We start from the raw sequence: 13,702 nt of genomic DNA on the forward strand, positions 1-13,702 counted from the left end.
CATGCAGAGTAAATGAGACTAGTGGGCTTTTTACTGAACATTATTTCTGAGACTCTTCAGAAAGAGGGAAGACTGTCTGAATCCTACACATATGGGCTCTTATAACTTTTCAGACAGGCAGGAATGATAATTATTTTCCCACTGGTTGACTAAGTTGAATAGATCCAGATTATTAAAATTAGTAACTTTTTACAGTTGTCCCAGTTTCCACTGTGTGCTTAAAGCACAGATAATTCTTTCTTAGGTTTTTCCTATTATGCCTTATGTTAAGCCAAGCGCCTGGAAACTTGATAAGATTATTTGCAAGACGATAACAAGACGAAAACTGATAGCGGATTATAAAAACAATAAGATCTCATGGTAATTCTGTTGATATCTATCTCCCTATCTATCTTGCATGCACACATGTTCTCTGTGTATGTCTCTGTGGGGTATGTGTCTGCTAGTGTAGTACTATATGTTTAGAAATACAAGGGAATAGTAATAGAGAAACATGAAAAAAACCCTAATTCACTGTATGACCTAATTTTAATGGATAACTGTAGAATCATATATATCCTCCTAGTCCAAAAATATATATTCTATGTTATGATACCTTCTGTTATAATAGAACCAATGAACAGTTGAGGAATCCCTTATTGTCTTAGATACATTTTAGAAACACAATCAAGTGAAATATTCAAACAACATATTTTTGTAGGGAAAGTACAATTTATCAATGAACTGTTGCTTTAGCTATATTGATATTCATGTTTATTTAATCACTTTTTAACTAGTTTTCCAAGATTACTATATCTGCTGGCTGTTCCAAAGTTGTTTCTAAATATGAAAAAATTGTTTTTCTTGGTAAATTAAAAATAAAAAATAAGAAAATTCAATCAAAACTGTGTGAAATACATTGCTCAAAAGGTTACAGGTTAGAAACTAATAGGCTTAAGAAGGATTAGATACATTTATCAATCATATTTTTGATGGTTAGGATATGAAAATATCTGGTGTTTATTTTTGGTCTTTGAATGTAATGTCACAACGAGAAACCTTTCTGATCTAAAAATACATATTTATTTTCCATGTTAAGGGATAAAAATTAGGAGTAAAGAAATTTATGTTGGTGAATAATGAATCTTTTGTGGTAGGTTGAGCTTCTATTCATGAACATTTGTTCCATTTTTGTCCTTGCTTTGTTTCTCTGCCATATTGAGTTTGGTCATAGCCATATGACATTTGCTGCATGTGAACAAAAACTTTAGATGCAATGATGTGGCCTGTGGCTTTTTTACTGTCAGTCATTACAATATTTGACCTTTAATCATTAAAAGAGTATTCCCCAGATAATGGATACATTTCTTCAGTGTAGATTTCTGAATGGGAAGACATGTGGAGACACTTTCATACAAATCTAGCTGAATCCAGCATAGACATGCTTAATAGAGTCTAGTAGGGTCAACACATGCCAACAAAATCCAAGAGGTCAATAGAGTTACAGAATACATTAAAGTCTAAAATAACATAAGTAAATATATATATATATACACATATATTATGTTAAGATATTTACATATATAAATATATGTATTTTGTTTGTTTTATGTCTTTGAGAATATTGTTGTTTGTTAAACCACACAACTTAAAATAATAGTAGTAATCTATAAAATTGTACCCATATGATCCTGTAACACTATTTAAAATAAATTAAATAGCTATAGCTGGACTGGGGTTAGTAGGATTAATTCAGTCAGATTGACTCACTGTTTGGTATAATCAATTGCTTCATTACTGATTGTTAAAATGTAATAAAACCTATAATTAACATCCTTATAAACAATCTCATCAGATTACACTTAGAGAACTACTAGAACATTAATAAGAGTGAAATAATCCAGTAATGATAGCACTTTGGGCCTTACTTTTAATCAATAAACTTGATTGTAAATACAACTGATAGAAATAATAAGAAAAACAAAATCCATGAGTAAATTCCTTTATTTGTTCTTAATTGTGAGTTGTAAATTTAGGATACGTGTCATCAATACATAAGACATACACTTTTTTAGGAGTTAGAGAACAAATTAACTTAATTTTTAAAAAAGGATTTGATACTTATATTCTGAGAAAGATAATGATTATCTTTGGATTTTTAGATACAATTTTTCAAGATTGATACCTTAAATATTCACAATTTATAAAATTGTTTGTTATTACAAATGACACGCAGCTTGTCTGAAAAGGGCATTCTTATTTTAAAAATATAGAACAATTATTAAAATTCCTTTCTCAAAAAAAAAATAAAATAAAATAAAATAAAATTCCTTTCTCTTTTCTTATGTCTTAATGTCTAGAAACCATTATACATAATTAGCATTAAGAATTATAAACATTAGAGGAAACAAACAAGGAACTACAATGACAATAAAAAGATCAGTGTTTAGAAATGTTGTTAAAGAGTAGCTCAGTGGAAACTTGGCATCTTATTATGCCCAGAATCACAATTTTAATATCTATGAATGTGTAACATTCAGAACTTCTATAGTTAGAGATGAATGTACTCTCAGTAAGCAGTGGAAGGTCTATCAGGTTGCCTAAAATTCACCAGTGTCATGTAACAATAACCTTTATTTTGTTACTTCCTTTTTCAGTCTATCTCATGTTGCTTCCATTGTTGGTTTTGCATTTATTTATTTTTTTAAGAAACTGAATTCAACAGAGATTACATCCAATACCAACTGTTACAGATAATTCTGTTTAAATGCACAGCCATATAGGCTGAGAGATCTCCAACTCTTATTGATGCTGGCCCACATTCTGATATACTTTTTTTTTAAGATTTTATTTATTTATTCATGACAGAGAGAAAGAGAAACAGAGACACAGGCAGAGGGAGAAGCAGGCTTCATGCAAGGAGCCCAACGTGGGACTCGATCCCCGGGTCTCCAGGGTCAAGCCCTGGGCCGAAGGTGGCCCTAAATCACTAAGCCACCCGGGCTCCCTATACTTTTATTACAATTGAATATTTAGAGTGTTACTTACACTGAAGGAAACTGCTCTTATATCTAAGTTGAATAAATAAAATAATAAAATCATAAAATCAAATGAACACTAAATCAAAAATTTACCCTATATTTCAGGTAATTTTCAGGTGGCTTTCAGGTGGCTCGTACCAACATTAATTTTAAAAATAATTAAGTTAGAACACCTGGGTGCCTCAGTTGATGGAGCATCTGACTCTTGACTTTGGCTCAGGTCATGATCTCATGGTGGTGGGATGGAGCCCCAAATTCTGCTCTGTGCTCAGGGAGGAGTCTGCTTGAGATTCTCTCTCTCTCTCTTCCCCTCCCCCTGCATGTGCATGCTCCCTCTTTCTGTTGCTCAAATAAATAAATAAATAAAATCTTTAAAAAATATTATAAAATTTAAAATAAATAAGGTGTGCCTCCTGGATATTAGCAATTGTCTTAAGTGAAAGGTATACTATGTTTCGCAAGACATAAGTTTATGCTTTCATGGAAGATCCTTCATTTTCTAGTTGAAGAGATAGACACAAAAAGCAAACTAATTACTTAATTTTTGGTGGTTATAAGATATGTTAAGCAAAACATAGTGACTTAGGAAGTGAGAATGCTATGTGAAGACCAAAGTATTTTCAAATCTAGTTGCAAGTTCATCATGAAGGGAGTTTTAATGTTATCATTCCACCCTAAAAACAAGTAAAAAACTGAAAACATGCAACTCATTTTAGAATCTCTCAAAGAACTGAGATCACAAGGCAAATCACTGGCCCCAAATTGGAGAAACAACCAGTCAGCTATATACAGCACAACTTTTCTGAGCAGAGACCTATGAGCCAAAAATCAGTACAGGATAGGAAAATTTAAACTGTAATTGGCAAACTTCCAGAGGTTCAGTGTGAACAATTCTGAGAATGAAAAATTCTAGGAGTACATACCAGCCTTAGGGAACACACACCTTTGTATTACCTCCAGGAACTCTATTAGGTTCTTACAATTAAGATCAGAGAAAAACCTCCTTATGATTCTGGCAAGAGGAGGGAAAAAACAACCATTTGAAATATACCAAAACATTCTGTTCTTCTTAACACAGACTGCTTTCAAGAAAAACTATTTTGCTAGAGCCTCATTTATTGGAGTTTACCAAAGCCAAACTAACCTGGAGAGAAAGAAATATCTAACTCTAGCTCCTTCTAGCTCTCCAAATGGGGAAATGGACATACTCAACTCAAGCTAGTCTTCTAGCTAATCCTTCGTCCCACCTAAAGAGGTCGGAGGATAAAAGCACTTTTGAAGTTCACAAGTCAAGGGTACAGGGTCCCTAAAAGACTAAGATCTAATCATAGAACTATAGGATGCTTTCTGTATTCCCATTTAACATATTACTAAAGTCTCACAGTTCCTTTTACCCAGTACATAATGTCCAGTTTTCAATAATAATAAAAAAATACTAAAAGTCATAAAACACAGGTTCAAGAGACAGATCAAATATTAGAATCAGTGTTTAATATAGCAGGAATTTGGAGATTACCAGAGAAACAATTTCAAATAACTATGATTAATATACTAAAATCTCTAATAGAAAAATTAAACAATACAAGAGTAGTTGGATAATATAAACAGTGAGAATGAAGACACTAAGAAAGAGTTTAAAAATCCTAACACTGTAACAGAAACGGAGATGCCTTTGATAAACTTTTAATAGACTTGACACAGCTAAAGAAAGAATCTCTGAGTTTGAGGATATGTCAACAAAGTCTTCTTAATCAAAAAGCCGAGAAAACCAATGAAAAAAATGGAACAGAATATCCAAGAACAGTGGGAAAACTATGAAAGATTAAATGTATGGGTATTAGGAATACCAGAAGGAGAATAGAAAAAAAGAACAAAAGAAATATTCGAAGTAATAATGACTGAGCATTCCCCCAAATGAATGTCAGAAACCAAATCAGATCCAGAAATCTCAGAGAAAGTCAAATTGGATAACTGGGGGGGTTGGGGGTGGAGGGGAAGGTCTTGAAAGAATTTGGAGATGTGAGCAGGGGGAGAGCCGTTACCTATGGAGGAGAAAAGATAAGAATTGCATACCATTTCTCCCCTGGAATCATACAAGCAAGAAGAGGGCAAAGTGAATATTTAAGACATATTGAGAAAAAAAAATATTGAGAAGACAAAAGCATCAAGTCACAATTATGTATCCTGCAAAATTACCTTTCAAAGGTGAAGGAGTAATAATGACTTTGTCAGATAAATAAATATTGTGGGAATTCATTGTAGTAGCCCTGTCTCTCAAGAAATGTTAAAAGAAAATTCCTCAGAAAGAAAGAAAATGATATGGGTCGGAACATGAACATAAAGGAAGAGCAATAGAGAAAGAAAAAGTGAAAGTAAAATAAAAATCTTCCATTTTTCTAATGATTAATCTAGTATATAACATTTTTCAAAATAATAACAATGAATTTAATAATAATAACATATAATTGAAATGAATGGCAACAGTAGCAAAAATGTTTTAGAGGGAGGATTAGGCATACTTTTTATATAAGGTACTTACACAACCTATGAAGTAGTATATTTGAATGTAGAAATGGAATAGTTGTATATGAAAAATTTTAAAAAGAAGTTTAATTGATATGCTGGTAAAGGAGAGAAAAAGGAATAATAAAATGTGTAATTAAAACCACAAAAGGCAGAAAAAGGAACAAAGAAAAAGATCAATAAATAGAAAAAAGTAACACACATAGTAGACATTAATCCAACTATATCACCAAATACTCTTATTTTTTAATTTAAATTTCATTGTAGTTAGCATATAGTATATATTAGTTTCAGGTGTACAATATAGTGATTCAACAATTTCATATATCACCAGTGCTCTGCAAGACAAGTGCATTCCTTAATCCTCATCACCTATTTCACTCATCCCCCAACTCACTTTCCCTCTGGTTACCATCAATTTGTTCTCTATATTTAATAGTCTGTTTCTCGAACTCTCTCTCTCTCTCTGTCTCTCTGTCTCTCTGTGTTTTCCCTTTGTTTTTATTCCTTTATTAAATTCCACATGAAAGAAATCATATGGTATTTATGTTTCTCTGACCTATTCCACTTAAAGTACTCTGTAGCTCCTTTGATGTTGTTGCAAATGGCAAGATTTCATTCCTTTTTATGCTGAATAATATTCTAATATATTCTAAGAATATATCTAATATATTCTAATAATCTCATCTTTATCCATTCATCCATTGATGAACACTGAACTGCTTCCATGATTTGGCTACTGTCCATAACGCTGCTATAAACATAGAGAAGCATGTATCCCTTCGAATACTGTTTTTGTATATTGGGGGTGAAAACCCAGTAGTGTGATTGTAGGATCTTATGGTGCTTCTATTTTTAATTTTTGAGGAATAGCCATACTTTTTTTTTTCCAGAATGGCTGCTCCAGTTTTCATTCCCACCAACAGTGGCAGAGGGTTCCTTTTCTCCACATCCTTGCCAATACTTGTTTCTTGTGTTTTTTATTTTAGCCATTCACACAAGTGTGAAGTGATATCCCATTGTAGTTTTGATTTGAATTTCCCTGATGATGAATGATGTTGACCATCTTTTCATGTGCTTTTTGGACATCTGGATGTCTCCTTTGGAGAAATGTCTGTTAATGTTTTCTGCCCGTCTTTTAAGATTTGTCTTTTGGGTGTTGAGTTGTATGAGTCCTTTTAAAATTTTGGATACCCTTTATCAGATATGTCATTTGCAAATATCTTCTCCCACTCAGTAGGTTGTCTTTTAGTTTTGTTGATTGTTTCCTTCACTGTACAGAAGCTTTTTTATTTTGATTAAGTTCCAATAGTTTATTTTTGCTTTTATTTCACTTGCCTCAGGAGACATCTACTAAAATGTTGCTATGGCCAATGTCAGAGACATTTCTGCTTATGCTCTCTTCTAGGATTTATGGTTTCAAATCTCACATTTAGGTCCTTGATCCATTGAGTGTTTTTTTTTTTTTTTTTGTATAAGGTATAATATAGTGGTCCAGTTTCATTCTTTTGCATGTAGCTGACAAGTTTTCCCTACACCATTTGTTAAAAATACTACCTTTTGCCCACTAGATATTCTTTCCTGCTTTGTTGAAAATAAATTGACCATATAATTTTGGGTTTCATTCTAGGTTTTCTCTTCTGTTCCATTGATCTATATATCTATTTTTGTGCTGGTACCACACTGTTTTGATTACTACAACATTGTAATACAACTTGATGTCTGGCATCCAACAATTACTAAGCATAAGCATTAAAAAGCCAGAAATTTTCAGAGTAGATAAAAAGCTAAGTCTCAACTGCATGTCTACAAGAAATCCACTTTATTTTTTAAAAAATATTTTATTTATTTATTTGACAGCCAAAAAGAGAGCATAAGTAGGGGGAGTGACAGGCAGAGGGAGAAACAGGTTCCCCACTGAGCAGGTATCCTGATGCGGAGCTCAGTTCCAGGACCCTGGGACCAACCCAAGGTGAAGGAAGACACTTAACTGAGTGAGCCACACAGGCACCCCAATAAATCCACTTTAAATATAGACACATGTACATTAAATGGATGATGAAATATATGCTAAGTACACTAATTATAAGAAAGCCAGAGTAGCTATATTAATTTCAGACAGAGCAGACTTCAGAGAAAGAGAATTAAAAGGAATAAAGATGGATGTTACATGATGATAAAGGGGTCAATTAAACAAGAAGACATAATGATCTTTAATGTGTATGTACCTGACAGCACAACATCAAGATACATGAGGTGAAAACTGCTAGAATTGGAAGGAGAAATAGATGAAATCACTATTATAATTGGAAATTCAATACCCCTTATCAGTAATAAACAAATCCATCAGGCAGCAAATCAGTAAGGACAGAGTTAAACTGAACAGCATAATTAGATATAATTGACATATATAGAATCATATATGACAGTAGGATGTGCATACTTTGTAAGCTTACATGGAGCATTTACCATGATATACCTACCACATTCTGGATCATAAAACACACCAAACCATTTTTTTTAATTTTTTAAATTTATGATAGGCACACAGTGAGAGAGAGAGAGAGAGTCAGAGACATAGGCAGAGGGAGAAGCAGGCCCCATGCACCGGGACCCCAACGTGGGATTCGATCCCGGGTCTCCAAGATCGCGCCCTGGGCCAAAGGCAGGCGCTAAACCGCTGCGCCACCCAGGGAACCCCCACCAAACAAAATTTAAAGAAATAGAAGTCATACAATATATGCTTTTAAACAAGAATGAAATTAAAGCAGAACTGAAAAACAGAAAGATGACTGGAAATTCTCAAACAGGGATCCCTGGGTGGCACAGCGGTTTGGCGCCTGCCTTTGGCCCAGGGCACGATCCTGGAGAGCCGGGATCGAATCCCACGTCGGGCTCCCGGTGCATGGAGCCTGCTTCTCCCTCTGCCTGTGTCTCTGCCTCTCTCTCTTTCTCTCTCTGTGACTATCATAAATAAATAAAATGTTTAAAAAAAAAAGAAATTCTCAAACAGCATACTTCTAAATAAAACATGGGTCAAAAACTAAATATCAAGTGAAATTGTAAAAAAATATTTTAACCTAATAAAAATGAAAGCATAATGTCTCAAAATTTGCGGAATGTAGTGAAAACGGTGCTTGCGGGGAAGTTTATACAATTGACTGCATATGTTACAAAACAAGAAACAGCTAAAATCAGTAATATAACTTTCCAGTTTAGGAAATTAAACAAGAACAAATTAATTCCAAAGTAAGCAGAAGAAAAGATTTCAGCAGAATTCGGTGAAATTGGAAATAGGAAATCATTAGGGAAAAAACAAAGAAACACAGAGCTGACTATAAAAAAAAGAATAACATTTACAAAACTTTAGCCAAGGTAACTAAGAAAGGATGGAGAATACTCTAATTACTAATCTCATAAATGAAAGGGGCAGCATCAACAAAAAATTGTGTAACCATTTAAAAGACAATATATACTACTACCTAACAATGCTATGGTCACACATTTAATAATCTTAATAACCTTAATAGGCCAATTCCTTTACAAACAGAATCTACCAAACCTTACACAAGAACTACAAAATCTGAAAAGCCCTCTGTCTATTAAAAACTTGAATCAGTAAGTGACAACCTTTCAAAACAAAAAGTACCAGGGCCAAATGATTTCACTGTTGAATTCTACCTAAAATTCAAGGTAGAAATTCTATCAATTTTCTATTATCTCTTCCAGATTATAGAATAAGAGGGATTACTTCCTAACCCATTTTTGAAACACACATTACCTTAATAACACCACCAAAGAAAACATTATAAGAACAGAACACTAAAGAGCAATTACTCTGATGAACATAGATGCAAAAATCCTCAATAAAATATCAAATTAAATCCAACAATGTACAAAAGAATTATACATCAGGACCAAGAGGAATTCATTCCAGGCAAGGGAGATTGGTTCAATATTCAAAATCAATTAATGTAAAGCATCATATCAATAGGCATATGATTGCATCAATGCATATAAAAAAATCATTTGGCAAAATCCAATGCCAATTCATGTAAAAAATAACCCTCAATAAATAAATAAAGGAAGACTTTCTCAACAAAGCAAAGAACATCTACAAAAAGTCATCAGTTAGCATCATACTTAAAAGTGAGAAACAGAAGCTTTCTTATTAAGGTCATGAACAAGGCAAAGATGTCCCCATTCATCACCCGATCCCGGTGGCAGGAGCGTCCTTGCTGTCCTGTGTCCTCCCGGCCTCTACCTGTCGGGGGGGGGGGGGGGAGCGCCGGATGTTGGGCTGTGTCCCTGGGCGCCCTGGGCTCGGGGGCCTGAACCACTGGAATAGCGCTCTCATGGCCCCACTGGGCGCACGCTGCAGCCCTTTAGGGAGCTCCGCCGTGGGGTGTGGTGCGCTCTCCCAGGGGCGCAGGTGCTCTGTTAGTGTCCCTGGGACCCTGAGGGCATCCCTGCCCCTCCTGGGATCCTGCTCCAACTCCCTACAAGCGCCTTTCTGTCTGGAAGATTGGTGAAGCTCCTGCTTCTCTGGGCGGGGCTTTCCTATCCTGGGGGCACTCGAGGCGGGGGCCTTAACCCAGCTCCTCCTGGGGCCCTTCCCCCTTGGATGCCTTTTGTTTCTTTATTTTTTTCCTTACCTTGATAGAAGTGGGAACTCTTCTCACTGTAGCATTCCAGCTGTTCTCTCTTTAAATCTCAAGCCGAATTCGTAGGTTTTCAGAATGATTTATCTAGGAAAAAAAAAAGGAAGGTTATCTAGGTAATTTGGTGGGGATAGGTGACTTGGGGACCCTACTCTTCCACCATCTTGCCCCATCCCGCAAGAAATGACATTAAATGGTAATTTAAATACACAGAAACCAATAAAGAGAATCAGAAATGCTAAATAAAAAAGTTAAATAAAACAAATCTGAAAAAATATATAGCAAATCTTATGAATGTATACCTACTCTTTTTTTTTCTTTTATCAGCCTTACAATAAGAGACATTCTTCAAAAGTGGTAATTTTCACAATGTAAATTAGGTCTATACATATGGAGATATAATTTGTATATAAATAATAGCACAACTAGGGGAAAACGGAATGAATCTAACAGTGACATTTGTATATCTTACTAAAATTATTATAAATTGAAAGGTCCCAAGAATTTAAGATACATATGGCATACCCTAAAACAACCACTAAGAAAATGACTAAAAAATATAGTGAAAATTTATTACAGGACTCAAAATCTCAAAATAGAAAATACCTAATTCATGAGAAGAAGTAAGAGAGGAATAAAGGAACAGAAAAGATTTGAGACATACTGAAAACAAAAGTAAAATGGTAGACACAAATTCAACTATAAGAGGAATTAGACTAAATATGTATGGATTGAGTAATCCAAACAAAAGATGTAGATTGTCAAACTAGACTTAACTATTAAAAAAGACAGACTCTACTATATGATATCTAGAGGAGAAACACTTTAGACATCAATGACTTAAAATAGTCAAAGATAAAAAAATAGGTTGAAAAAAGATGGAAAATGATGTATTCTGCAGACAGAAACATAAGAAAGCTTCAGTGGCTATACTAATATAAGATAAAATAGATTTGAGAACCAAAAATGCTATTAGAAATAAACTATTTTATACTGATAAAAGTGTCAACACATTAGAAAGTTATGATATATATATGTATACACACACACACACACATACACTCTGAACAGCAGGTAGAATTTCAGGAAGAAATAGTAAATTCAACAATATTCAGAGACACAATACTCCACTTCCAATAATGGATAAACACCTAGGCAGAAGGTCAGGAAGGCTATAGAAGACTTGAACAATGAAATAACCCAAGTAGTTTTAATACATATATTTTGAATACTCCATCTGACAACAGCAGAACAGACATTTTCCCAAGGGCAAATAGAACATTATCTTGGATAACTAAACCATGAAACAAGCTTCAATAAATTTTAAAATGCAAAATATGTTCTCCATTCTCAATGGAGTTAAATTGAAAATTAATATTTAAAAGAAATTTGGGAAATTGACAGAAACTTGGAAACTAAGCAACACTTGAGTCAATTAAAAAAAAAAAACAAAGAAGAATCAGAAAGGAAATTATATGGTACCGAATAAAAAATTACAACATACCAAAACTTACAGAATGCAGCTAACACAGTGTTCAGAGGTACATTTTGAGCTATAAATGCCTATATTATAAAAAGAAGAAAGATCTCAAATTAACAACCTAATCTTCCACCTTAAACACATGGAAGGATAAGTAAATTACGCTCAAAACAAACAGAAGGTAGAAAATAATAAGGATTAGAGTAAAAATTAAAGAAATAGATACAAGAAAAATAATAGTACAAACCAACAATACCAAATGTTTGCTCTTAGAAAAGATAAAATATATAAACAAACCTGTCGTTTGACTAAGAAACAAAGATAAAGACCCATGACTAAAATCAGAAATGAAAGAGGGGGGTATGACTACTGACTTTCCCAAAATAAAACATTATTATGAATGAATAATACAAATAACTGTATGTAACCAAATTAAATAAATTAGATGAAATGGAAACATTCCTAGAATGATGTAAATCATGTAACTGACCCCAAATCTAGAAAATCTGCATAAAATTGTAACAACTAACACGATTTAATTAGTAAAAAGCAAAACAAAACAAAAACTATCCACAAAGAAAAGCCCAGATCTAAATGGATTCATTGGTGAATTCTACCAAATATTGGAGAGTTCTTAAACACTTAAATCACATTACTTGTAATAGCCTAACTTTTAAACTGCAATGATATATGACTTCACACATGTCAGAAGGGTAAAACCAACAATATAAGAAACAACAGGTGTTGGCAAAGATGAGGAGAAAGTGGAACCCTCTTGTACTATTCGAGGGAATGTAAACTGGTGCAGCCACTCCGGAAAAAAAAAAAAACAGTATGCAGATTCCTCAAAAAGTTAAAAATAGAACTCCTCTATGATCCAGTGATCACACTACAAGGTATTTACTGAGAGTACAAAAGTACTACTTCAAAGGGATCCATGCACCCCTATGTTTATAGCAGTATTATTTACAATAGCCAAATTGGGGAAACAGCCCAAGTGTCCATTGACTGATGAAGAGATAAAGAGATGGCATATAAATCATAAAAAAAGAATGAACTTTTGCATTTTCAACTATGTGGATGGAGCTAGAAAGTATGATGCTAAGGGAAAGAAGTCAGTCAGAGAAAGACAAATATCATATGATTTCACTCATATGTGGAATTTAAGAAACCAAACACATGAGCAAGGGGAAAAAGAGAGAGAGAGATCAAGAAATAGACACTTAACTATGGATAACAAATTGATGGTTACTAGAGGGGTAGTGAGTGGTTGGCTGAGTGAAATAGGTGATGGGGATTAAGGGGTGCACTTCCTGTGATGAGCATTGGGTGTTGTATGGAAGAGTTGAATTACTATATTGTACACCCGATACTAATATTACACTGTAGGTTAACTAAATGGAATTTAAATGAAAACTTTAAAAACCATTATGCTTAGATTTTCTAAAAAAGAATAATTAATACCAAAACTTTGAAACCTCTTTAAAAATTTAAAAGTAAAAGTACTGTGTGAAAGCAACAAGATTCAAAGACTATATATGATCATTTCATTTACATGGCATTATGAAAAAGGCAAAACAAAGTGACAGAGAACAAACATACCAGTGATTGCCAGGGGTTAACTGTGTGAGGAGGTGTTTTCCAATAAATATGTAGCATGAGGGAAGATTACTTGGGGTAATAGAATTCTGTGATATCTTGATTATAGTGTAGTTGTAGGATTTTATATATTTGCTACATTGCAAAAAATCTATACTCAGAAGGAAGTAAATTTTAGTGTTTGTAAATTTTTTAAAAATTAGAAAACGTCAACTAAAATAAAATAAAAAATAAAATAAAAAGTTGAAGGTTTCAACAATTTCAAATAAATAGACTATAAAACAAAAGTTAGGCTATTACAAGTAATGTAATTTAAGTGTTTAAGAACACTGCAATATATCTGCATATATATTTTTGTTCAGAAAACAGCAGTGGTATAGTATTAGAAGCCAATATAACTAAAAATACTAATTAAAGAT

This window comes from Vulpes lagopus, chromosome X (genome assembly GCF_018345385.1).
Source record: "Vulpes lagopus strain Blue_001 chromosome X, ASM1834538v1, whole genome shotgun sequence".
Classification (NCBI taxonomy): Eukaryota; Metazoa; Chordata; class Mammalia; order Carnivora; family Canidae; genus Vulpes; species Vulpes lagopus.